At 41.8% G+C, this 27,146-nt stretch overlaps 1 protein-coding gene across 2 annotated transcripts in view; it reads left to right on the forward strand.

Annotated features, from left to right (window-relative positions):
- Positions 1 to 4,141: 4,141 nt before the first annotated feature.
- Positions 4,142 to 27,146, forward strand: part of TAFA2 (TAFA chemokine like family member 2) — a 131,807-nt gene continuing 108,802 nt past the window's right edge. For both annotated transcript variants that reach the window (XR_004427430.1, XM_033161648.1), the window contains exon 1: positions 4,142 to 4,381. The gene's annotated coding sequence lies outside the window, so the exon portion shown is untranslated. The remainder of the gene's footprint in view (positions 4,382 to 27,146) is intronic.

A 27,146-nucleotide genomic window follows, 5' to 3' on the forward strand; every position in this document is an offset into this window, starting at 1 on the left:
TGGTTACCGGACCACTTACCACTGAAAACGCGTTTAAATGAGACTATGCAATCCCCCCCCCCAGTTCTTAAAATATGTCTTTTCTACAAGCAGATTCAACAGTCCCTCCACAAGTCAGCACTGCTACTCCGGCTAAAATCCTCCAGCAGGCAATTCATTAAGCCTGCTCCCAGTTTAGCTTCTGAAGCTGCTTTCCAATCTCAGGGCTGCCACAACCTTATTGCTGTGAAGTTTTAAAATCCTGGGCTGCTCATGAAATTCACTCTGTGCACCAATTCTCGCCAAAGGGGCTGGCTAGTACAGTGGAACCTCGACTTACGTATGGCTCTACTTACGTACGATTCCAGTTACGACCTTCAGTAGGTGCTTTGACTTATGAACTTTCCTCTAGATACGAACAGAGGCCTTGCCAGCAGCCCGGAGCTTGGCTGGCTGGCTGCGGGGCACCACTGAGGCCTCTGCTGCCGGGGAGAGGGCCCCCACCCCACCCCCGAAGCTGTGGAAGAGGTGCCGCCTGCAAGAGGCACAGCAGGTAGCACTGCAGCCCCAAACCCTGCCGAGGAACTAACCTGAGGAAGTCCAGAGAAGAACCTGGCCTGGCAAGGGAAAAAAGTGACCATGGCCGAAGTGAATCAGCTCCTTACTGACCCTTGCCCCACCCCCAGCTTGTAGCCAGGTAAGCCCACCCACCCCCAGTGCACGTAAGACAGTAAAATTCATGTTAAATTGCTGTTTTAGGGGTTGTTTTTCATCGTCTAGAACGGATCAATTCACTTTTCCATTACTTTCTATGGAAAAGTGCGCCTCTACTTAAGTACGTTTCTAGTTATGACCGGACCTCCGTAATGGATTATGGTTGTAAGTAGAGATTCCACTGTACAGATGAATTATGGCAAGGATTTGGAGCCCCATGTGGTAGGGATTTGTCAATCCAGTCTCCAAACGATTGAGCAGACAAAACACTTGTATTTTTCTGGCATTCTGTGATGACACATTTCTCAATGTTAAGGCCTCTCCGAATACATGTCCTTTCAATACTTCAAGTCAATAGTTATTTATTAATTAAAGTATTTATAATCTGCACTTTTATATAGCTATAACAAGGAGGTATACAACATGCAAGATTATAATAGAACCACCAGTAAAGACATAATTAAAAACATAAACGAAGCACCTTATTTTTTTAGGGGTGAGGTGTATAAACTATGTATGGCATGGAAAAAAGTGGACAGATAAGTTTTTTCTCCTCTCTAATAACTAGAACTCAGGGGCAATAAAGGAAACTAGATGTGGGAAGATTTAGGACAGATTAAAGTACTTCTTCACAGTGGTGCATAGTTCACTTCTGGAATTCACTCCCACAAGAGGCAGTGATTGGCCAGCTTGGATGGATTTAAAAGATGGTTAGGCAAATTAATGAAGGATACTAGCCACAATGGCTACTTCTACACCCAATGTGCCTGAGGCAGTATTGCAAGTGGGAAGTGTGTGCTGTTGCATGGGGCTTCCTACTGTATAGGCTTCTGGTTGCCTGCTGTGAGAACCACACTGGACTCAGTGGTGACAACTTGAATAAAATATTGGGGCCGGGGGGAGGAAATCTATCGCACGGTGTGGCACACGTACACTATTTGAATGCTAATGTCCATTAACCTGGGGGGTGCCTGGCCCCCTCAGATATTTTATTGGTGGGGTCGATGGGACCTATGGCTTGACTAGCTGGCGCACGGCGTTCTGGCCCCTGAGGAAGGCCCCAAAACAGCACAGGCCTCCCTGCCAGGGAAGATCTACATCAGGAGCAGAGAGGGAAGGAAGACTGGCACCAGTACTGTATCTGCTCCTAGGGTGGAATATCTTGCCACTTGAGGCCATTGCTTCAGCCTGCCTCGTGGGTGGGCCGGCCCTTTGGGGCGCCTCTTATGTCGCCGTATGTTACCTAGTGTTATCCATCAATATTGCAGCCCGGCATTTGGGCTTGCTTAAGTTCCCCGCCCGTTTTCAAAACCAGCCTTTAAGGCTTTGCGAGGTGGTGGGTTTGAACCGCGACTGGCCTCGATCATCTGCCCAGTGAGTGTACATTTACAAATGCTCGTAAATCCAGCATCGCCTGAGCTCTGCGAGTGCAGCTTTTTCCCGATTGAAGTGCAGAGTGTTTGAGGTCCAGGACATCCGCAGGGAAACCAAATTGCTTGTTTACAAAGCTATTGCACAACCAACCTTACTGTAGGGCTACACTCGCGAAGCATGGACCACTTATAAACGCCATCTCCAACTCCTTGAAAGATTCCATCAGCGGTGTCTCCGAAAAAAAATTACACATCACTTGGGAAGATAGGCGAACTAATGCTAGTGTACGGGAAGAAGCAAAGACCACCAGTGTCTTCAATATCAACTTCATTGGACTGGTTCAATTGTCTGATTATCGTCTTCCAAAGCAACTACTCTATTCCAAACTTAAAAATGGGAAGCGTAATGCTGGTGGTCACCAAAAGAGGTTTAAAGACTCTCTCAAGAAAAATCTAAAAAAATGTAGTATAAACACTGGCAATTGGGAAACACTGGCCTGTGACCACTCCTGTTGGAGAACAGCCTTTATCAACAGTGTCATGGGCTTTGAAGACGCTCAAACTCAGGACGAAAGGGAGAAACGTGCTGAGAGGAAGGCATGTTTGGCAAACCCTCACCATGATCAACTCCTGCCCGGAAACCTATGTCCCCACTGTGGAAGGACGTGTGGATCCAGAATTGGCCTCCGCAGTCACTTAGGGACCCGCTGTTAAAACCGTGTTTATGGAAGACAATCTTACTCGGCTACTTGGGATCGCCAAAGAATAAGACAAACGCTGGAGGGAGACAAAGGCCAGCATTTGGAGACGGCTGCCCTTTTCCCGCCTCTGCCAGCAGGCGCTCTCTCTCCAGCCCGAAGAAAGGAGTGGAGTGAAGCGAGCGGGAGAAGAGGAAGAAGGGAAGCCAGCCTGAGCCTGGCACCGCACTCTTTTCCCGCTCTCTGCTCGGCCAGCCGCTCGCCTTCGGGTTTCTCCTGCCTTCCTGTATGGGATTTCAGCTCCCCGGGAAGGATCCCCACCCGTCCACTCGCGCCTCCCGGGAGAGGCGGGAAAAGCAACTCCCCCGGGGAGGGAGGCGTCGGCACCGCAGCCCCGCACCGCGCGGAGGAAGCGCGCCAGGAGGACCGGCCTCTCCCTCGACGTAGCGGCTCCTCGTTAGTCGGCGTTTGCCTTTCCTGCTCGCTTCCCATCACAGCCCGCCCCGGCGCCTCAAGAGGACGCGCTTGCCCGGGATTGTAGCAGCGCTCCCGGTCTTGGGGCAAATGCGGCAGGCTGTTCTTGCGACGGGCACGGGGCGGGCTGGGCGGCTGCCTGCGTGAGGGACCCTCGGCGGCGAGAAGAGGTCCTGGAACGGGGACGTGCGGACGAGCCCGGGGCGCCCGACCTCACGCCCGTCTGGGGGATCTTGCACCCCGCAGGAGCGATCCTGAAAGGGGTGGGGTGGATAAATAGTCCTCCCCCCCCAAAGGACGCCGCCTCATCGGGACGTGGGCGCCTTCTCCCCGCTGCCTGCCTGCGTGCCAGCCCAGCCACGCAGATGGTTCCCCGCGCTTTCAGGGGAGAAGGAGAGCGAGGTCCCGTCGAATCGCCCGCCTGAAGCAACAGCAGCAGCAGCAGCAGCAGCGAGCTAAGCCAGCGACCTGGAGAACTACGAGCAGACTGGCTGCGCTGAAGGAAGAATTTCCTCCGCCCGCTTTATTCCCCGGGAAAGGGAGCAGAATGGAGGGAGGCAAACTGGCCGAAAGTGGCCCCGCGTGCTGAAAGGAAAGCAAACTAACCACAAATGGAATAACAGAGCGCGGGGAGATCTCTCTGCAATAGCCCGGAGTTGTTGCTCTTGATTTTTTTTTGCTTTTGCTTTTTTTTTTTTTTTAAACCTCTCTTGAGTGGATCGGGGCGTCGCTGAGCAGCCAAAGGGCGGAGAGCAGCGCGGGGCTGCGGGACTAACTTGCTTTCTCGGAGGGGCAAAAGAAAGAGAAGGTTGAAAGCGGCGTTTTTCTCTCGCGCAACTCCCTCCCCAGCGTTTTGTACGGCTGTGGTTTGGAAACCGTGCAAAGCAGATCTATAGCACATCCCCCCCCCCATTGGCCTTCTGGTTTGTTTTGAACTCGCCTCCGAATCATATTTAGACACATAAAAGTAGCCCGCTCTCTTTTGAACCAGCTCTCTCTCTTCTCTCTCTCCCGCCCCCATGCCACTGGATGCTGCAGGCGAATTTGGGATTTGTAAACGATGCAAGTGCGATAAAGCTGGAGTTTCCCTCCGGGACCTGAAGGAGGATCGCTAGGTGGTTCCTTAAGGAAGCGGGTCTGCAGGTAGGTGAGAAAAGGCGCCGCCGCCAGGGCTTCCTTTTCCGCAAGGGCTGGGCTCAGCAGCTCCGGCTCCTTGCTTAGAGGGCAGACGTGAGATTTCTTAAAAGTGGATTAGTTACGCGCCTTTTAACGCCCAGTAACCAGAACCACCCGCCTCTACTTTCACTAGTGTGGTTAAGAGGGGATATTCGTGAGTTTTTTTTTACGTCGGTCGGTTCACGCTAATGGGTGATGTGGGAACTGCAGTTGGTGAGGTTATTCTAGATTGCTTAATCTGGAATAATAAAAAAAGGCTGTGTGTATGTGCCCTGGGGCTGTGTGGGCATTTGGCATGAGCTGGGAGATGTGGACCCTAGGTCCCCTTCCTCGTCTTAACTCAGTAAATCTCTTAACCTGAGAAGCTGTCTTTACATCTGGACAGAGTTTGGGGTAGGTTGTGGTGGGGAGAAGAGAGAAGTTGTGGAGAAATGTGACCTCAATATTTGGGCGCATACCTAACACGGATTAGTTCATACCTTTGTAGCATTCTTGAACTGTGTAGTATCCAGGGAAGATGTTTGGTGAACACCCATTGCAAGATGATGGATGAAAAGGAGACTGTACCTTTACTAAAACCTTGTTGAGTTGGAAATCTTGTGGTGGTTTTATGTACAATATTATGTTTGTTCTTGAAAAGACTCCTATCTCCCCTCACTTCAGTCTAAGAGAGATTCCAAAAAAACAACAACAGTGGTGGTAAACTGTCTACCTCAATTCCAGTTGATTCCTCCTTTGGTTTCTAAGGAAATTTAAAAATACCTTATTGGAAGAAGTGTACTTGGCTTTGGGATATCTGCTTTCCTAGAACTCCAGGTGGATCTAGCTATGGTGCGATAAGTGGGGTCTGAAAGAAGGGGACCCCCCCAGCAGTGAGGTGCAGAAATAAGAATTGCTTCCCTGAAATAAAAAATAAGCGACATTCTCTTCAAATAAGAAGGCATATTGGTGTGAAATGGCACTACATTTGTGTTTAACTAACCCATACGTACTGCAGTGTGGATCAATGAGATGTGTCAAGTCTTCTCTTTGAAATCCTCACACTGTCTGTTCCTTATTATTTTAATCCTCACCCTGCACCCCCCCCAATATCTGCAGGAGGAGATGTGGGGGCCATCTGTGAGAGACTATTGATTTCTCTGCCTAACTCCTTTCATAAAGAGCAAGGCTGGTAACTTCCAGAGCCTCATATATCCTGAGATTTTTTTTATTCTGTTTGGAGACTAGTCATTTTATTGAATGACTGGAGGGAAAGGTTAAAGAGTAGAGGAATTGTTTTATGAATCTCTGGGAAAAAGAGGCTTTATAAACCCTGAGGTTTGATTCCATTTATTCCTGTGTAAATGCTTTCCAAGTTGTGCCTTATGCCTTTTTTCGGGGGGGGGGGGGTGTCATCTGTTTTGCTTCCTTCCATTTAATATCTATTAGATTAATGTGGATTTCCATTTGGACTGGGTTAGCACATACAATTTAACAGTGAGACTTTCTCTATGCCCCTCCCTCCTTTTCCAAACACCTTTGCAAAAGCAGGAATTTTGAAATACCTGCTTCATTTCTCGTACAGCTGTGGATCTGACTGTTGGGAGCAAAAGAGGCAACTGTTTCGAGTACTGTAAATATATGTAGTTATCCTGTTAATCGTTTTGCTCTGTTTTGTACATCCTTTTCAGCAGTTTACACCTGTCTGGATAACTTTTTAAGTTTGTTGTTTTAACTAGAGAACACGATTCATAAGCACCATGATATTAGTAGTAACTATCATTTCCCCCCTGTCTGCTGTAGAAATACTGTTTTACAAAAGCCAGACGAAGCACTTCAAGGCGTTAAAATATATTTGCAACATAGAGTTCATTTAAAGTACCTGGTTTATCAAGTTTATCAGTTGGCCTTAGGCACGGACATTTAAGTTGTCATCAGATTTGCAACTTACTTTGTTAATCAATATAAACTAAAGCAAGAAGTTATATTAGCGTACAATTATATTTGCAGACTCTTCAACATACTTTGAACTAAGGCTCACCAGTATCAGTGTAGCATATTCCCGTGTAAATATATTTAGAGAGCTGAGCTGCCAAATATTTTTAGAGCATCAAAGCAAATGAATAACCTGCTTCCAAGGTGACATACCACAGTCATTAAGAAACTGTCTTTGACATATTTTTGTATAATGAGGGTACCACCATTTGCAGCAGAGTTTCTTTTTAATATACCCATCAAGTGATTTTGTAATTGGTGGAGTATTAGAGGGACAATGTAAGTCTTTACTGCAAATACGATAATTTTTGGAGTTTTTACCCATGCAAGTCTTGATTTCTAAAGCTAACATTTTTGGCATTGTGTGAGTTAACACTTTCTGTACCAAAACGTGGTTGCATCTCGTCCTAACAATCTTAAGATAGGATTGTTATTAGTGATAGAGTAGCAGTATTATATATATGGCTGTGGGAGCAGCGTGCGGCCAGGAAAATATGAACGGTATGGTGTCTATCTGCTAATATGTGCCTGAGAATATCTTGATTCCACTCACAGGGCACAATCCACCAAGAAATTATTTTGCTCCAGCCCCAATTAAATGAATAGGTAATGCAAAAATGTTTTTGAAAGGGATTTCCTGGTATACTGGGTATATAATGTTTTCCATCAGAGACTAGATGCATCATTTTTGCATGCCTTTTGTGAAAAACATGGGCTTTTCAGCATTGCACTGGGGCAGACAGAATGTAGCAGCTATGTGGAATGGAAAACCACGTGTGCGGGTAAGATAGCTGCATTAGAAAACCACTTGTAAAGAAAGGCAATATTATGATAGAAGATTCATAGGACCTCGTAAAGATTTATGTTCAAGGAGATAGCCTGCCCCATTGCTCTGAAACTGCATAGCAATATTTAATAATCAAAGCATTTGATAATTTTATTATAAGAACATATGAAGTTTTCTGCCTGGCATCAAAGCACTGGTCTACCTAGCCAAGCATTGTTTATAACCTAACAGACAGCAGATGGTCTATTCTAATTGGCAGCAGATTTTTCAAGGATACATGCAGAAAGAGTTCGTGGAATCACTGGAGTTGGTGGGAAAATCACTCTTCTAGGGATGAACTTCCATCTGAATAGGATAGCACCTCTGAATCCTAAACTGAGAAAAGACTCCGCTAAACGTTCGGTTGCATGCATACAGATAGGAGACTATCTCAATGCCATGCAGTATTTAATGCTATGGATATGCCTAGATATAGAGAAGCACAGCAGTCAACTGGAGATCATATTGTACTGGGCAGATAACTGAGATTTATTCATATCAGGTAGTAAATAGTAAAGACCTGTAGCTTAAAGTAGCTCTTTAACTTAGAAGAGAGGAAGTTATGCCATAATGTCCAGAAATGCATTCATTTTTCTTGCAAATTACAATATATATATATATATTTAAAAAGGACTTGCATTCCAATCCTATGCATTTTTATTTAGAATTCTGAGTAAATTACTCCTTGGTAAGTGTGCATAGGATTGAAACCTTAATGAATGAAACGTGCCCATTTTAATTTGAGCAGTATTTTATTGAAATGTTTAAGGGTGCAATCCTGTAACCTTAACTGGGAGTAAACCCCATTGACCTTAACAGGACTTATTTCTGAGTAGGTAGGATTGTGTTGAGAGCTACATTTTTATTTATTATCTATCTATCTATCTATCTATCTGAATAGAGAATTGTGTTTATTAATGATATTCAATTTGTTAACTATCAGAAACATTTTTTAAAATAAAAAATACATAGTCTAGTAATGTAGAAACTGTTAATGTTTATTATTTTTTGCAATCCCAGGATTATTTGATCTACGTGTGATATATGCATGGCGTCAATATGAACATACAGAGTAACCAGAGCAAAAGCAAAAAAAGGAGAGAAAATAAATTAAAGACTGCCTGAATGTATGAAGGGCGATTCAAGCTTCTGAAAAGCTGCTAGAGTTGTCTTCTCTGGTTGAAGTACCACTTTAGAATACAAAGCCGTATTGTATGGACAACAGTAACCGTAGAACGGGATATTTTCTTTTTCAGACTGGCATTGCTTTGACAGTACAGTATAAATTTATTAGTTCCTTATGAGCTAAATACAAATTGTGCAATGAATAAAATTCCATGATTAAAACACCATGACAGATAATTGGGATTAACACTCTCTCTCTCTCTCTCTCTCTCTCTCTCTCTCTCTCTCTCTCTTAATATTTATTGTGCTTCAACCCAAAGCCCACTTACTAAAGAGTAAGAAGCATTGTACTTTAGAGGACTTCCTTGGAGCAAATACACACAGTATTTTTCACTGACCATTTGGTTTTAAAAATAGTGCAAGGACATCACAAATATTAAAAATCATAGGAAAATATTGACTATTTTGTTCCCTGTAAAGTAAAATATCCAGAATGATCAAGGCAGTACACAGCCTTGATGAAGTCAAACACAGTTCCTAAGCATACAACTTCATATTAAGGCATAATGGTCAACAAATGAGATAATGGGTTATGCCAGCATATAGCATGGTGCAGAAAATTTATTTGTGTTCTCGAAATTAAAGCAATATATGTTCCAAAAATATATAAGCTGTGCTTGCAACAGGCATCTCTGGTGCATGAACGTATTTTCAAAGAGAGTATCTTTATAGTAAAAGTGTTATCAGCTGAAAGTCTGGTGACTGATGACATCACTAATATCATAGCTTCTATCCATCATGGTTGATTCAATCAACCTCCGGTTCCCTCCTGCTGCAGACAGACCATACAGAGACTTGTGCTCTAATTCTGCAAAAGTCGCTATCCAGCTTCTGATCAACCTTGTATTACCAGTTGCCTATCAAAAGGAAGCACAAAATAATCATGTCAACCTCAAGTACTCATCTAAGACTGTAGTGCAAAGCTTTTCACTCCCACAAGAATACAATACAGTTGGGTTTTGTGCTGCTTCCTTCGCACAATGTATTTGGAAACACACTTTGCAGACAGTGAGATAAAATAATAAGATACTACTTTGCTGCAGCTGTGAGGATGGTACTCATTATACGTGCCTAAAATGGAGACACTTTGTCAAGAAAGGACTGCAGTCCCGAATTCCTTGCAACTGTAGTGTGATATATGCGGAAGAAATATAATGCAGCCTATGGTGGGGATGGGGGGGATTTATAAATTGGTTTCTGTGGTCCTTACATAATGAGAAACTCTTAGCCATGACTGTTCATATGCGGCAAGACTTTAAGCAGCAGCATATTTTTATAAATGTTGGAAAACAAATACAAAATTAGTTACGTATATATTTGAAGAATGGGACAATTTGGTATTCCAAGGTTATCAGAATTTATAAACTCTTAAGCATCTATAGTTTATTTTCAATGTTAGAACCTTTTATTGTTAAAACTTTTATACGTTGTGTACTGCTAACACTTACTGAGGTGGATTGCCCAGCATTTAAAAAAAATTAACAACATAAATAACAGTTTCCACCAAAAATAAAGTAGGCACATGGCCATCAGCACATCCATACTTAAAAATCAACAAAATTCCTGAGGTACCAGTTGGACAGCAGATGTTTTACTTAGGTTGCCCAAGACTCAACAATGCTGGTAACCAGGAAAATGGATATGTGGAGGGAGTTCCATAAATGAGGTGACACAAAGAAGTTGTGACTACTCATGTTGCTTCAGAAAGGAGAACACAAAGAACTGACTCTCCAGTGAAGATCTGAACAAATGGGCAGGCTCGTTTTATTTTGGTAAATGCAGTTTAATTTCGAAGTATAGTGTTACTATAGCCATACCTACCATGCAGCAATATATCGTACTCTATCAAATCTTCTGAGAGCTAAGGAGAGACTGTCCATTACTGAGGTGGTATTGCGAAGTGTCTACCGTACTATGAAGTAAAAAGCAATTGGTTACATTTACTTTTGCTGAGAAATTCATAGAATTGTAGAATTGCTTCTGAAGATGTTTCGGAGAACTGTTTTTTATTTTTATTATTATTTTAGAACAGAACCCCTTTAGGAATGTGTTTCATTGTGTACATTTTTTAATTAATTAAGCACATGCTTATTTCCCCTCTTTTGGAGTTGTTTCAAACCGGCGAAGTAGCACCATATGCTCTTCCTGGACGGTCCCATTTCAGATTATAAGTTGAAAACTGCATTATTGAATTCTCCTGCTTGTTATTTTTCAACCCCTCCAAAACGAATGTCTTGAAAGGAAAGCTAGTATCTTGATTTTAGTCCAGCTTTTCCTCTAACATGCTATATTTCAGCATGCAGGGAGAGTTTGAAAACAATAATAGACGCAATCTTCAGATATGTGATACGCACAGGAATGGTTGCACCTTCTACTGTCTGTGTACAGTTTCCTTGTTAAAATGGTAAGCAAAGGCTATGCTCCTAGGGGGTAAGAAAGAGGGAAAGGCTATTGCCTTCATGGCTTGATTGTGAGATTCCCAGATGCTTCTGGTTGGCCACTGTGGGGAAAACTATGTAGGCCGTTAGTCTGATCCACCACGGTTCTTTTTACATCATTGTGTGAATTGGCTGCGTGTAAAGTATTGTGTTTAAGAAATGTTCCCTTGGTAGTAATTGATTTATGATTGCTATTTTACACGTCCAATGGTCAGTGTGGTGTAGTGGTTAAGAGCGGTAGACTCGTAATCTGGTGAACCAGGTTCGCGTCTCTGCTCCTCCACATGCAGCTGCTGGGTGACCTTGGGCTAGTCACACTTCTTTGAAGTCTCTCAGCCCCACTTACCTCACAGAGTGTTTGTTGTGGGGGAGGAAGGGAAAGGAGAATGTTAGCTGCTTTGAGACTCCTTCGGGTAGTGAAAAGCGGGATATCAAATCCAAACTCTTCTTCTTCTTCTTCTTCTTCTTCTTCTTCTTCTTCTTCTTCTTCTTCTTCAGTGCACATATGTGGACTCAGCAATAGTAATAATGTTTTATACATCAATGTATTTGCATACCAATACTGATAAGGGTGTAATACTTGGTATTAGTGTTTCTCAAACATGGGTCTTTAGCTGTTTTTGGACTACAACTCCCATCATCCCTATCTAGCAGGACCAGTGGCCAGGGATTATGGGAACTGTAGTCCAAAAACCAAGTTTGGCAAACATTGCTTTTGAGTCTGTCCCATCAGTAATGTGTTAGAAAAAGTTGGAAGGATAGCGTGCTCTGTGCCAGGCAGCAATTGCCGTTATGCTGAGTATACCATTGTGTAGGACCCTTTTGTAACGACTGGAAATGCATTATTTAGCTTCCTACTGCTTAATTTGAACTCGGGCTTCCCATAGGGGCCTGGTTTCAGTGTGTGGGGTTTGTTTGTATCAGATGAAGAAGAGAATATATCTGAACATGTGTAGAATGTGCTTCAGCCTATTTATTCTTGGATTAGGAGGCAAACTTTCAGACATTGCTGAGAGGCAAGTGTGTAGAGACAATGATGCTTCATTTTTATAAAAAATATATATAAAAAGTGTATGTGAAGGCCGTTACACTTGAGTGATACAGTGGGGCAACACTATACAAGAGGGGAAAAAATACATTGAGAAAAAACTTCTAAAAATTTACAAATGGCATGGGAACTGTATTATAAATGGCATGGGAAATGATGTTACAAGTATTGTCCAGTAGTTCTCTGTGACAGCTACCTAGGTAAATAGTGACAGACCCTATTGAGGCATGACACTGAACATGTGTGAGCTTAAACTGGGAAGGGATTGGGGGTTGTACATGTATGACCGTCTCCCAGTATCTCATTGCGTGCTGACTCAATGTCAGGTCTTTAATGTAAGCTTATTGTGCAAATGCCTCTAAGTGCATTCAGCCAAACACATATAGAAGCCTTTTTCAGACTTTCCTGCTTTAGAATGTAAAGGTCTGACATGGAGCCATTGTGCATAGGGAAAATTGAGGGCAGGTCTTGTGTGCCCATCCCTGACCCCCTCCCAAATTTAAGACCTTAAATGTTCGTTCAAACATTGCAGCGGAATCTAGTTGTGGAAAGGAGTGCATTTTCTCTGGAATAAAATAAATTAGGCTGTTGGCTTTGTTTGGAAAGTGTAGTATTTCCATGATACAAAGTTTGTTTTTTAAAAGAAGAAGAAAGTAAATATAACAGTGAAATGTTTTTGAGATGTTCAAGAGTTGTCGTCCTTTTTAGCTATTATGCACAGGGTTCTGTGTAAGCTGGATGCTAAATAATAAATACATTGCAATTTTGCATAAAAGTTATCCAGATTCTGTACCAAGAAAAAACTGAGTTTCTCAGGCTCGATACATGCTATGCACTTTTGCTCCTATATTTAACTTTGCAGAACATAATCATTTATTTATAACCTTTCCTCCAAAAAAGCTGAATAAAGCCCTGCAGTGTAGATTAACTGAGAAATAGTGACTGGCCCCCAAACCACTCAGTGAGCTTCCAGGCTGAGTAGGGATTTGAACCTGAGTCTCCACAATCCTAGTGTGACACTCTAACCATTATACCACACTATCTTATTCTGCTCCTGTTGCTCATGGGGAAGGGGAAAGAAGAATAGCCCCACCCTCCAACCTCTTGAAATAATCTACTGAAGCTCCCTCCAGAAATGGGAGTTTTCACTAAACATTGCCTGTCTTTGCAGCCAGGTGGTCAATTACTAAATTTTGCAATTTTCTGTGCTTGCGTGGGATAAAATAAACACACATTTCAGCTACATTCTTACAGAGAATATGAATAAAAAATCTTGAGCCTTTCTGGAATTTGGCAGAGAAGCTGGAAAAATTGCTGAAAAGGGCCCAGCTCTGGCCGAGAGTGCTTTGCAATTTGCTGTTTGAATTACTTTAGATAGTTGTTGTTTAGTCATTTAGTCGTGTCCAACTCTTCTTGACCCCAAGGACCAGAGCACGCCAGGCACTCCTGTCTTCCACTGCCTCCCCCAGTTTGGTCAGACTCATGTTGGTAGCTTTGAGAACACTGTCCAACCATCTCGTCCTCTGTCTCCCCTTTCTCCTTTTGCCCTCAATCTTCCCCAACATCAGGGTCTTTTCCAGGGAGTCTTCTCTTCTCTTGAGGTGGCCAAAGTATTGGAGCCTCAGCTTCAGCATCTGTCCTTCCAGTGAGCACTCGGGGCTGATTTCCTTCAGAATGGATAGGTTTGATCTTCTTGCAGTTCATGGGACTCTCAAGAGTCTCCTACAGCACCATAATTTAGATTAAACACTTTTATATAAGTGATATGTCTTTTCTCCTTCTGGTGACATGCACCCTCCCTTATTAAATGCTGCTGTATGTCTTCTTCTCAACCACTTGCTCCTTATTCATTGCTATGTAGACTTGTCTCATCACCATCAGTGTCTCTGTGAGCTTTCTGAACATCAAATGTGTTTTGCAGTTAGCGCTATCACGTAACTGTTTTCCTTTTCCCCTTATGCTCACTTTTTATGTTACATCAGCGCATAAATAAATGTAAGTCATTTGCATTTCTAAGTTACCTCTGTGCAGAAGGCAAGTAAGAATTGCCCCTTTTCACATAGGACATTGGCAGGTTGTATTTCTGACAGTTAATCTTGTACCAGCTACAGTGGGCTGTTGAAATGGAACCATCTTACCTATTTTTCATCTATCCTTGAACAGGAGCAGATTTAGAAGACTATCAGAGTTGGGAAATTGGACATACCTTTACTTCCTGTAATGGAAATAGCTTGTATGCCTGCATTTGCAACTCAAATTAACAGTTTTTAAGTTCTGGTGATTTCAATATGGAAGAGTTAAGCATGTGCTAACCTTCCCATTGAAAACAACAAGACTTGGACATATTTAACTGGAGGGTTTCTGCACACCTTTTACCTCTCCTTCTTTAATAAAACATTTTTTTAAAGTAAAAAAACCCATGTTTTTTTCTTTAAAAAGCAGTTTATCTTAAAATGTCAGCATGTGTATGTCTTGTACTGTTGCAGCTGAATCAAAGTACTCAGGTCGGTTTCTTTAACATGTCCAGGGAGAAATTGTTCCAATAATATACTGGAAGTGAGTTATGAAACAGGAGAGCGGATTGGAAGGCGGGGGTATACTTGCTTTGCAGTTTCAGCATCTGAATGTATTTAAGCTCATTATCCATCAGTTAGGATTCCAGTGCATTGTATTTAATATTCTGTAACTTTAATTCTAAACATGTTACCAAGATTATATCGAAACAATGGGATCAACTTCCATATGCTGCCTTTAGAATACGTATATGTATATGTATAGATAGATAGATAGCTTGGTACCTATTAATCTTTAGCTCTCCTCATTTTTTGCTTTTTCTCTTTGTAAAATCATGGTTTTCAAATCTCCTTCAATTTAGCTCCTGAGGGGATGAAAGAAGCAGAAAATGTACTCAGATGGCCTAAATCTGTCAAGGCGAAGGGATTTTGGAGTCTGTAGCCGTATTCCTGACTCTCCATAAATGTCTCCATATGAATTCTGTATGGTTAAAGCTGTATAAACTTTGGACAGGCTGAGAAGAGAGATGGAGAACTATTCTTTTGCATTTTTGGTACCAACAGGCTCATAGCAGGAATACATGCTGGTGCAGCTCTACAAATGCTAGGCATTGTGAAAACTGTGTAGCAGGCTATACTTGCCACCATTTCATCTAAGCTTGAAATGACAACTGGTACTTTTTATTTTTACTTACTTTAATGGTCTGAAATAATTTGTGTTTGAATGGATAAACTAGCTATTAAAATATTGCTTGAGGCAGCAGTTTTCTTGAATTGTGTTTCAGCAGCACAGGAATGATTTCGCGCGCGCGCACACACACACACACACACACACAATAATAATAATAACAACATAATGTAACATGAAATACTTTTAGCCTTGAAAGTTCTTATGATTGTGCAAAGTAAGTTAAGCCCATCAGCATTTTAAGAGGGAGATAGCATGGAGCAGGAATTAAATGAGAGCCTGGAATATGGTGCTGTGCATAGAGATCAAACATCATCAAAAAAACTAAGATCATGGCTACTGGTCCCATCACCTCCTGGCAAATAGAAGGGGAAGAAATGGAGGCAGTGAGAGATTTCACTTTCTTGGGTTCCATGATCACTGCAGATGGTGACAGCAGTCACGAAATTAGAAGACGCCTGCTTCTTGGGAGAAAAGCAATGACAAACCTAGACAGCATCTTAAAAAGCAAAGACATCACCTTGCCGACAAAGGTCCGTATAGTTAAAGCTATGGTTTTCCCAGTAGTAATGTACGGAAGTGAGAGCTAGACCATAAAAAAGGCTGATCGCCGAAGAATTGATGCTTTTGAATTATGGTGCTGGAGGAGACTCTTGAGAGTCCCATGGACTGCAAGAAGATCAGACCTATCCATTCTCAAAGAAATCAGCCCTGAGTGCTCACTAGAAGGACAGATCCTGAAGTTGAGGCTCCAGTACTTTGGCCACCTCATGAGAAGAGAAGACTCCCTAGAAAAGACCCTGATGTTGGGAAAGATGGAGGGCACAAGGAGAAGGGGACAACAGAGGATGAGATGGTTGGACAGTGTTCTCGAACCTACTAACATGAGTTTGGCCAAACTGCGAGAGGCAGTGAAGGATAGGTGTGCCTGGCGTGCTCTGGTCCATGGAGTCACAAAGAGTCGGACACGACTGAACGACTGAAGAACAACAACATAGAGATTTGGGGATTGGACGTTCTAGTTGCCACTCAGCTATGAAGCCTGTGGTGTGGCCTTGACGGTTCTCAGTATGTCTTAGTTCAGCCTACCCTCAGAGGAATTGCTATAAATGGGGGTGGGGAGTGAAATATTGTAAAGAAACAAAATTTGTTGTGCATCCCGCCTGCCCTCCCCATGGCTGCTTAGCAAAAGAGCTCCCCGTTCACCCAGGAACTTTTGTTCCTGGAGGGCTTTGTGTGCTCCTAACGTGTGTGGTGTGTTTCACCTTCCTCAGCTTAGTATGGTACTGCTGAAACCGTGATTCTGAGGATCGCAAGTTAATTCAAACATGTGCCTGGGTGGCACTAAGGTTGTTTCTGGGTATCCTAATGGGGCTGAAGGAATGGAGGCATTGTGGAATTATCCAGCATATTCCATGTATAGTGTGATGGGAATGTGCTGGAGGCAGGTCCCTGTCCTCATGCATTTATTTGCTGCCCTTGTGTGGGGGCAGCATGTGAGTGTTGCCACCAACACATTCCCTAATTAGGGAGCTATATAAGGACCCTGGCACTGTGTCTACTATTCTTAGGCCATTTTGTAGTTTCTGGTCTCTACTGCCAGTCTTGAAGTATGCATTGGATATGACAGCTTTTCTGCTGCCACAGCAGTGGTATATCTCTAGTCTTGGTGTAATGTGAATATAGGATTTTTCTTTGTGTTGTAGGACTATTTCATTTATTTTGGTAACTTCTCTTTGTGTGGAATTCGTTGGTAAAGAGTACAAAGAACATAGGAAATAAGATGGAAAAAATATTCTTTTTTAATTTCAGGAAGTCTAAAGATGGTTTGTGTTTTGGTACAAACTGTATGTTTGTTGTGACACCATTCACATTCTTAAGCCAGAAGAACATCAGTATGTAAATAATTAGATGCAAAATGCTTAGTGAGTATTTAATAATACAGTTTTCTAATTTTCAGATTAATGATGAAACATATGAAAACATTCATTATGTTTGTAGGAATTCAAGGAGCCACTTTGTGAATAATGGCTTGATTAACTTCCTCCGTTAGAAAGGAAAGTAATCTCAATGAATAGATTTTCCCATTCTACAATATGTAACGAAACTATTTCTGGAAGACAGAATTAAAGTCTGCTGCACAATGTGAGAATTATATAACACACTGCATTATTATTCCCCTGCCATGTGCTTAGTTATATCTGGCCCAAGATGTGCATGAGGTTAACATGCAAATCCTTATGTGTCCAGTTGCGACCAAAAGTGAAGAAAGGGAGAGGGTATTGTTATAAGTTGGGCAGGGAGACCCCCCCTAAACTCCATAAATCAGGCACCCCCAAACTCGGCCCTTCAGATGTTTTGGGACTACAATTCCCATCATCCCTGACCACTGGTCCTGTTAGCTAGGGATGATGGGAGTTGTAGTCCCAAAACATCTGGAGGGCCGAGTTTTGGAATGCCTGCCATAAATTAATGAATGTCAGGATCTAGCTAATATTTGGAGTATTAGAGGGAAGATTCCAGGTCAGGGAAAATTCAGGCTAAGCTTACTTTCCATCTGGGAAAGAGGCTTTAACATCACAAAAGGTTTTAATGACGCACATCAAAGAGGAGTCCTTGGACCTGGGCAGACTGGGATTGTCAAGGTGGCAGGGGGAAGGCAGGCTGTGCTCACTGGAAAAAATGGAGAGGGATGAGGAGTAGCTGCTTGGAGGAGGAGTTCCTAGAAACAAGAAAGGGAAAACAAAGGCCAGAGCCATCTCTTGCTGAAGGAGGCTGCATCGAGAGATTGGGAACCATGGCTGGCTGTTGCTTTGGCCCCAAGATTGCTGAAGCTATGAGAGGGGTAATGAGAGAGACTCACGAGGTATAATGTTCTGCACCCAACTTCTTTAGGTGTATATTGATGTAAAATAAACCATATATATCTTAGAACGCTCCTTCCTCTGCTGTGCCCTGAATTCACAATGGAAACATGACCCTGAGTGAGAGCCTGGAACCTTGCTACTGCTCAGCAGAGGTTGGGGTGGTGCATAGCAGTATAATTAAAGAACAGCAAGGGTGTGGGGAAAGTTTGCTAGTAGTAGGTAGCACAGAAGAAGTATGCCTCCCCCCCCCCCGTAGCAAATTATTTATAGCCATCGAGAGTACAGGAAAATCTCTGCAATAAATGGTTAACACAGTATGGGTCTTTAGCCATGTATATACTTATCTGGATGACAACACATGTTATGTTTTCTATACCTGGACCTCACATTTTCCTTGCAAGAGAATCTGCCTTAAGGCTTTTGCTTTATAATAAGCTACTAAATGAAACAAAAAGAGGAGGATGCAGAACCTCTGAAGGATGGCTCTCTTATCCTTCTCCATCAACTTAAACCATCTGTTTTCAGATAATTATGTGCTCCATGCAAGTAAGTTTACATACAAGAGAAACTTTAGTTTTGAGAGGAGAAATTGGAAGAGAAGAAATGGCCCAATTGCAAACAGCACTGGGCTACAAAATCTTAGATCAATGAATTGAATTCATGACTTCTGAAAGAAAGGAGTGTGGACGTCCATTGTCTGAACTCAAATGTTCTACAAAGAATACTTCTGAAAAATAAATCAAATACTATAGTTTGTGTCCTGCTGCTTTGATTGCCTGGTATTCATCACTATTTCATTTTCAGCTCTGTTCTCAAAGCACTTCCACCATTTTCAGTCCAATTTACATCAAGGGGACTTCTACTAGTTTGTGTGCTTTTGAGGACCAAGTTGGCCGTGTCTGCTTAGATCTTGGCTTTAATTACAGGTAGGATCCATTTGAAGATCCATTAGAAGTGAGGCCCCTCACCCTGTCCTAATAAAATTGTTGCATGTGTAAAAGGCCTTTAGTATGGTTGGAGCTTGTGATATACTTAATATAAAATAGAATATTTTAGAAAGGATAATGATTCTGTGAAAAAGAAGCTGTCAAATAGAGAATCAAATCTATGTAACTCAGATAACCCAGGTGACATGTTCTAGAAGGCAGGTAGGTTTTCGGCTCATGGTGCAGTGGTATCTTGAGATCATAGGTCACCCTTTTCTGCAATATTGTTTCTAAAAAGAGAACCCAGATTTGTGGGTTCTTAAAGTTTTATTCCCATTTTGTTTCATTTCAACATAGGTTCTTCAAATACCTAGGAAAAATTTCATTGGAAGATGTATTGCAGGTGATACCTCTAATCTCATTAGGTATTTGTAGAATGCCCTTCACAGCATGAATCTTCTGCCACATCTTTACTTCTCATCGGGCTTCTGCTGGGGTTTCTTTTCTATTGAAACATGGTGCCATTGCTGTCAAATTTTCTGTTATATATAGGGTGCTCCCAGGGAACAGCTGTTTGACTGACTGTAGCGGTTCTTTCCCTTCATCCTCCTGTGTCATTATTAAGAACCTCAGATGACTTCCTTTCGGATCATGGAGCAGGTGCAGCATTGTTACTGGAAAGACACGCTCTATAAATTAAACTGTAAATTGGATTGATCTTCTGTTAAAAATTGAGGTCATTAAAATGTTACTGGGATTTAAAGATCCACAGTATCCCCCCTTGTTGCTGCTCCATAGTCCTCAAACACAAGTTGTAGTCTTGTACCACAACTGTCCTATGGAGTATAATGATTATTGAAGCATTTATGACAGCTTTATGACGGCATTGCATGCATAGGAGCCCCAGAGCCTAGCTATGTTGTGAATTTACTGCAGGTAGGTGCTCAGCAGCCAACCTGCGTTGTCTGTGCTGAAACGCAGCTAGCATTGGAATTGGTTTATGCATGGGTCAAATTGTACTATGAAGTGTGGGAAATGGTTTTTGATAACACCTAAAAGAGTGGTGTGGCGTAGTAGCTAAGAGAATGAAATGAAGCAGGAAACTGGATAGGAAGGGTACTTCTGGATCCTTTGCTGTTGCTTGAGGCTGAAGTGCCCTCAGTGGCATAGAGTACTTTCTATCAGCTTCAACCTTGTGGCCCAAGGAGAGCCAAAACTACTGTTGTCCATGCTCTGGTAACCTGTAGGATAGATTACTATACTTAGGGCTGCCTATGAAGACAGTTTGGAAACTTCAGCAGAATTAAGTGGCCAGTTGCTCACTGGGCCAAGATTGTTTGAGCATATAACACCAATCCTGGCACTGGCTGCCAGTTCAGTTTCGAGGCCCAGTTCAAAGTGTTGGTTTTCACCTATGAAACCTTAAATGGCTCAGGACTGCAATACCTCAAGGAATGTCTATCCCTATTTGAACTGACTCTGCGATCATCTTCTGAAGCTCTTCTTTATCTATTAGTTTTTAAACATGCTTGTGGAAGGGGGCTTATTTGTTTTTGTTTTTGTTTTGTTATGTACCGGTATTTTGTGTTCTCATTTCCTATTTTTATGTTGTAAACCACCCTGTGATCTTCTGATGAAGGGCAGTATACAGATGTAATTAATAATAATTATAATAGTAATAATAGTAATAGTAATGGTAATAATAACAATCTTCCTTCCTTCCTTCCTTTCTCTTTGCATTGCTGAAATTCCAGCACATGGCCTCTATGGCCTATCAGCCTTATTTCAGTACCATCACTAGCGGACAGCTCCCACCAGTCCCCTGCTACTGCAGAACCAGCTGTGCCTTTGTATAAGGTACAGTTTGTTCCTTGTATTAACAAGGCCATGAATAAGCATTGCCTGCTTGCAAAGCTTCAGAATATTGACATGGTATCATCAGTCCTGTTCCTTTCTTTCAATCTTTGAGCATAGATAGGTGTGGAGTCTTATCCTACCTGTGCTGGTTTGATGGAAAACGAAAGTAGCTGCTTGGAATAGATTCCTGCTTTTAAAAAAAGATTTTCAAAAGCACAGCACACCGGAGAAAACAAAGGAAGGAGCTGTGTGCATTTTACACACTAGAGGCTTTGAGCTACTTGCTGCTGGCCTGCTGACAAATTTAAATACTGTTTGTGAGTGAAGTACTGCCCATTTCCTTTACTCTGTGATTGTAGCTTCACACTCACTATTCTTTGGGATGTATCTCTGGTGAAAGGCACAATCAAGATTTCCATCTGATGTTCTGCCCTTTGTTAGTCAAATCATGCTTGTACAACCCAACATCTTTCTGTGCTTGGCCAATAGCAGAAGGTAAGGTATCTCTGCTTAAAATTTCATGGAGGTGGACCTCTATTGTTCGACCTGTATTTGGATATCACATTTGCAGATAATTCATCAGGTTGGTATTTTTAACCCCCTCTCCTCTCCCCTTCACCTGTATACTTTCTGCCTTTCACAAAAGGTGAACCATGTATCAGACTCACTCGTTTTTGTTCTGTTCTTGTGTTTTTGTATGCAATGGTAATTTGTAAAAATCTTCTGACTGTTGTACAGTTCTGTGCGGCTGCTTCTCTTAAATGTGAAAATGAACTTAATGGTAGAGGAAAAACAGTCCTCCGATGGCAAAATGGGAAGAACGTATAAGTCAGGGGATTTAAAGTTGGTATCCATATTAAATTAGCTTTTAGAAATGTTTAGGTGGAAGGCTAAACCAACACTGGGGCATCATGAGAAAACTGCAGTGTAGGGAAATTCATAGTGAAAATGCTGAGAGAAATCCATTTGGGTAGCCAAAATAACATCAACTGGGTAAAGTTGTAGAAAATACGACTTTTAAATGAGAAGAGCAAATACACAGCTCAGTGTATTTTATATAGCAAATTATATTTTGTATATTAAGTTATCTTGCTTGTAACAGGGTAGATAAGAAGAAGCAATTATATTTTGTTTGTAGGAGGTTATTAACATTTCACAACCAGTAGTTGATTAACTGTTGAAAGACATCTCAGAACATAGAATTTCAAGACATTGTTATGGAGAAATGAAGGCAGTGCTGACCACAGTGGTAGAAAACTGTTGGCTACTTTGTGATGTTTTAGATGCTCATTATAAAGATATTACTTACATTTCTGTTATTCTTGGGTTTGCTTATGTGAACTTATGGACACAGCTCCACAAGGTAGGAAAAATGATGGGTGAGAAAAGCTGTATGAAAAGAAGTGAGAAAAATGACTGAAGAGAAGGCTCTTTAGTTAAAGTAAAAAAGGATATTCTGGGGTCCAAAGCTGTAAGTCAAGTCTTAATATATTTTATTCAACTAATTCCGTAGGAGACTTGAAGAGATACTAGCAGGAATTTCACTTTGATCATATCCATGCAATCCTTATGCATTGTCATGATAAGAGTATTATTGTGTTTGTGCTTATTTCATATTAAGGATGTCAAATTTTTTTGCTGCTAATTTCCTCGTATTAATTATCAGCATTATATTTTATAAACATTATGCTGCAGAAACCATAGTTGTTCTAATAAGCTAAACATTTTCTTACCTTGATCCTGTTTAACTTAATGGGACTTACCTGAGTAGAAAAACACTGTAAACCTGCTCAGATCTTTTTTTTAAAAAAAAGCTGAAGCATTTTCAAGGGTTCACTAGTTTCAGTCCAGTTTGCTTTTGTCTTTTTCTTGAGGTACCTCATGCAAAGAGGTGACAGTCACCTTCAGGAACCTGAAACTGAGCATATAAACTGCTTCTAGGAGCCTCCGGCATATTTCAGTAATTGAAAACTTTTAAAAAACCAATCAGCTCCTTCTCTCATGCACTTAGTAGTGTTAACAGCAGCATGATTCAAGGACTATGCAGTCTTCGCCATCATTTTTTTTGGGGGGGGGGAAATCATTGTAGTTTCATATATTTCTCTGTTTGTAAGAAAGTTTAACATAAATCAGAGATGTGCTTGGGAATCTGATTACTAGATACCGTACTTGTGGCATCTGCAGTAAGTGCTTGGCACCCAAACCTTTGTTGTCTGGTATCTGAGAAAAGTGCCTTACTCCTTGTATATTGATAAGGCCATGCCCATGGGGAGCTCCATTGCATGTGCTGCCTTTGAAACATTTAGCACCTTCTTGGGAGTGGGCCCTCATGCACAGGTCGGGTTAGCGTTTGGTGACTCATTATTTGCATGATATTCTAATGACTGGCAACTTGTCACTGCATCCTTCCAATCTCTAGCATTGGAATTAGGTGTCCCACTGCGTACAGAGAAGACCAAAGGCCGTGCTACACAATTAGGCTACTTTGCTTTGGCATTGAATTGGATGTAGAGACTCAGCCCTCCAGGCTCCCAGAGCACAAGCTAGTAGTCCTTAGAGATCTTGTATCACAATTACTTCTGCAAAAAGAAGGCTACCCTGTGCCAGGTGTGATCCTGTTTCTGTCTTTTATTCTGTCTGCTTTATTTAACATATAATTTACTGAATGTTATTTCAGCATTGGAGAATATGATGTCAGCTTCTTTAATTCCTCTGTATGTCAATATCCTTTGGCTTTCGGCATACCTACCATATATTCCCATTTGCATTGTTTACTGGGGCAAGAACAGCTTAGGGCACACATAAAACACTCCTATTGTCATGAATTATCACTGCTCTTTGCTTTTGATTGCTCTCCTGCAGATATATATATATATTTAATTTCAGTTCTGTGTGTGAGAAAGAAAACACTCTTAGTAAATTTCTATGCTGTGTTCAAACTATGTGAGTGCCAGAATGTGATGGCTATATAGAAGGGGGGGAAAAAAACCTTATTCTGTGGCTGTATCTGTGTTGTGACTCATAGTAATTGAGACGTTCTCTTGTGGCCTGGGAACTGGTTAAAGAATAGGAAGCAGAGGGTGGAAATAAGTGAACAATTTTCAATGAATACAGCTTGATTTCCAGTTATTGTTAACGTTTTCATATATATATATATATAGCATCAGTGCAGTGCCGTGTGTTGGTGCTGACCTGACTTGTTAGCAGCGCTGCCACCGCTCCTTACTGATAGGTAGGCAGTGGTGAGGTCAGCATAGTGCACACACATCAGTGGAAGCACCAGCAATGTGGTCATGGGAGATCAGGTGAGCACTGCCACCCTACCAACCGCTACTGGTTTATACGCCTCAGAATTAGTTTAGAAAAACAGCACCAAACTATTTTAATAAAAGAAGGGCAAATCTCTTCCAACTCTGTGTACAATTCTTGGTCAGTGGAGGGGTGGAGCATATAGGCAAGAGTTAATTCATCCTGGAGGCACACTCGAAAGGAACTTTGGGAAGTGGGGGGAAAACATTTTTAGTGGCTAGCCTGAACAGGAAGTAACCTTCCACTGACTTACAGTCTTGACTCTGCATCTAGGTGGTTAGCAGAGTAGGCACAAATCTAGAGAGGGCAAATTCTTTTTCTTCTTAGTATAATGATTTGTTAATCACGTGCTTCTAATTTTTTGTTTTAAACAACAACAACAACAACCCAAGTCCCTATTTGCCCCATAATCTCTCATTTCACAAGAGTCTGGACAGCAATTACAGAAGCTTTTATGCTCACATAAAACTCCTCTGGAGACACTCTCAATGTGCACTCTCTACTTCTTGGCAGCAGAAAGAAGCAAGCCTTCCAAAAGACCGACTTCCACTATGTACACTTAAGCCACCAAAGCGAGAGAAGGATGAGTATAGACTTTCAGTCAACTGATTTTCCAGCTTTGTCAGCTATTCTCAAATTAAACCCCCATGCTGAAACCTAAACAGAATTAATATCCTTCGCCAAATATACCCGACCTTACCTTTTGTAGCAAAAATTCCTTCACCCACCAATTTCCTTCAGTTTTTTTTAATGTTGTAAGATTCTTAAACCAATGTTGTAAGATTTTTTTTACCAAACTATGGATCCGTCCACACTCCCGTTTGTCACATGATTTCAAGTCATGGGTTCCAGAGGGGTTTGCTGCCTTCTTTTCCCTCATCTTTGCAAGTGGCAGCAGGAGGAATAGAAGTTGTGGGCATGTAAGGAAAGGAGAGGAAGGGAGCTTTCCCCTTTTGTTCTCCATCACCCTAACATACCAGTTAACATGGAACAGATCAGTTCACTCTCCAGAAATGTACAGAAGTGTGCTGTTGTTACCTATTGGTTCAGGGAGATGAAATAGAAAGAAAAGGTCCAGCTTTTCTCCTCTCTCCTCTCTGCCATCCTGCCACTTCCTCTCCTGCTGCAGTTTGCAGGGGTTAAGAGAAGGAAGTGTGTTTGGTGCTGAGGAAGAAGTGTTTTTGAGGTGGGTAGGGATCACTTTTCAGATTGGCTTAGAATAATCATTCAAGTGGGGTGTGTGTGGCTTGCATAATTTCCAATTTTTAGCTTAGGAATGCTTACCTGTCTTCAAAAAATATCATTGCAAATAGAAAACTAGCACACACCAGGGAGAGGTATTTTAGGAAGGTTGCGGACTGCTGGAAAGCTACAAGCCTGACCAATTTTGAGTCTTTAACATCTTGTGCATGCATATGTACTGTGGAAGGGGGGAGACCTAGAGGTAGGCATGTTGTACAAGTGCCAGGAGAAATTCAAGCCTGGTCACTGTCTCTTCTTTGGCGCCCCTCCCCATTATGAGGCACAGGAAATGGACAAAAAGCAGGACAAGCAGGCCTTGCAAAAGTGTTTGCAAGGTTGCTGTATAAGCAACTTTACTCTCTCTGTGTGTATTTAGTCAATGGATTCTTAAATCAAACGTCTGACCAGTTCCAAGTTTGAATCAATAGTGTCACAGCTGAGCAAAAACACTGCTCATATAAATTAGTAGTCTTTGAGAATCAATGAGTGAAAGGGGGAAGGCCGACCAATGACTCTCAAATCCCACAATGTGTTGTTTTGTTTGCTTGTTATGATGCTCCCAGCCTTGAAGGCTTTCTATTCTTCATTAACTTTGAATAATTTCATTTCATGTCAAGCAGCTTTTCAGCTCTGCATCATCACCGTAATCAGTATTTATTGTTTTGTGGAACAAGTAGTTGCCGTTTACCATTTGTCATGTTTCCGCCTTGCTGGCTCACTCCAGTCTCTAGGCTTCAGTCTCAAATAATTAACACTGGCCTAAAGGGATTCCTGCTAAATCCACCAATTTGTATGTATGCTGAGTGATTGTTTTTCAGAGAAAGTCCTGTGTTCAATTAGTGTTACACAAACAGCAATCTTTCAGAATTGTACATATTCTTTGTTTCTGCCTTTTCAAATAAAGGGACCATTTACCTAATCTCCCTACTCTCAAGACGTCACACACTTGCCACATTTCCTCTCAATAGCTGAAAGGTAGCCAAGTCTGTTTGAACAAAAACAAAATCTCACAGGCCAGGATTCAAAGAACTGCACAACTAATTCTGCCTGCCCAGCAGGGATTTGGGACTGTATTGCTGGAATAACAGCTCTCCCCATTTCTTTTTATATTAAGAGGCGTGTCAGCAGCAGTTGTAATATGCTATGGGGAGCACTTTGGGTGTCTTTGAGAACGAAATTGCCGACCCCAGTGGGCCATGCAAGCAACTGGTATCTGTTTACATCCCACAATCAAAGAATCCTCTGGTGCCTTAAAGAGGAATTAATTTATTGTCACTCAAGTTTCATAACCATGCCTTGATTCTGAAACAAATGTAGAATTCTGACTAATTGCTTACGTAACTTATACGCAAATACAGCTCCTGACATTATAAGTTACATAAAGCCCAAACCACGTGCTATTTGTAAATGTGTTAACATTTAACCAGAGGCCCATTTAGATGATGAAAAGCTACCCAGTAGAAATGACTGCAGTAAACAATAGGAAAGGAAGACATAACCCTTTCTGCCTGTCATGCTAGATAGAAGTGAAGTTGATAATTCTTTTGTTGCAGGAAGATAATAAGCCTTATAGTTACCCAGTTTGCTGAGCTGTTGTACTAATTAGTGCTGTAGAAGAATGTCAGAAACAGGAGTTCAGAAATGCACCCCCCTTCTTTCACAAATATCAAGCATATTGAGATCTGGGTCAAAATTTCTTTAAATTTGGCCCAGCTTGTAAGCTGTGCCAGTTCTTCCAAGTTTCCTCTTCCATTTACTGTACTCGAAATTTATCTTCCTGCTGCATTGGTGAGAAGTGGGTGGGAGACAGATAAGAAATGATTTTAGGCTTTCATTTGGTCCTGAACCAGAGTTGAGTG

The sequence above is a fragment of the Lacerta agilis genome, chromosome 10, assembly GCF_009819535.1.
Source record: "Lacerta agilis isolate rLacAgi1 chromosome 10, rLacAgi1.pri, whole genome shotgun sequence".
Taxonomy (NCBI): domain Eukaryota; kingdom Metazoa; phylum Chordata; class Lepidosauria; order Squamata; family Lacertidae; genus Lacerta; species Lacerta agilis.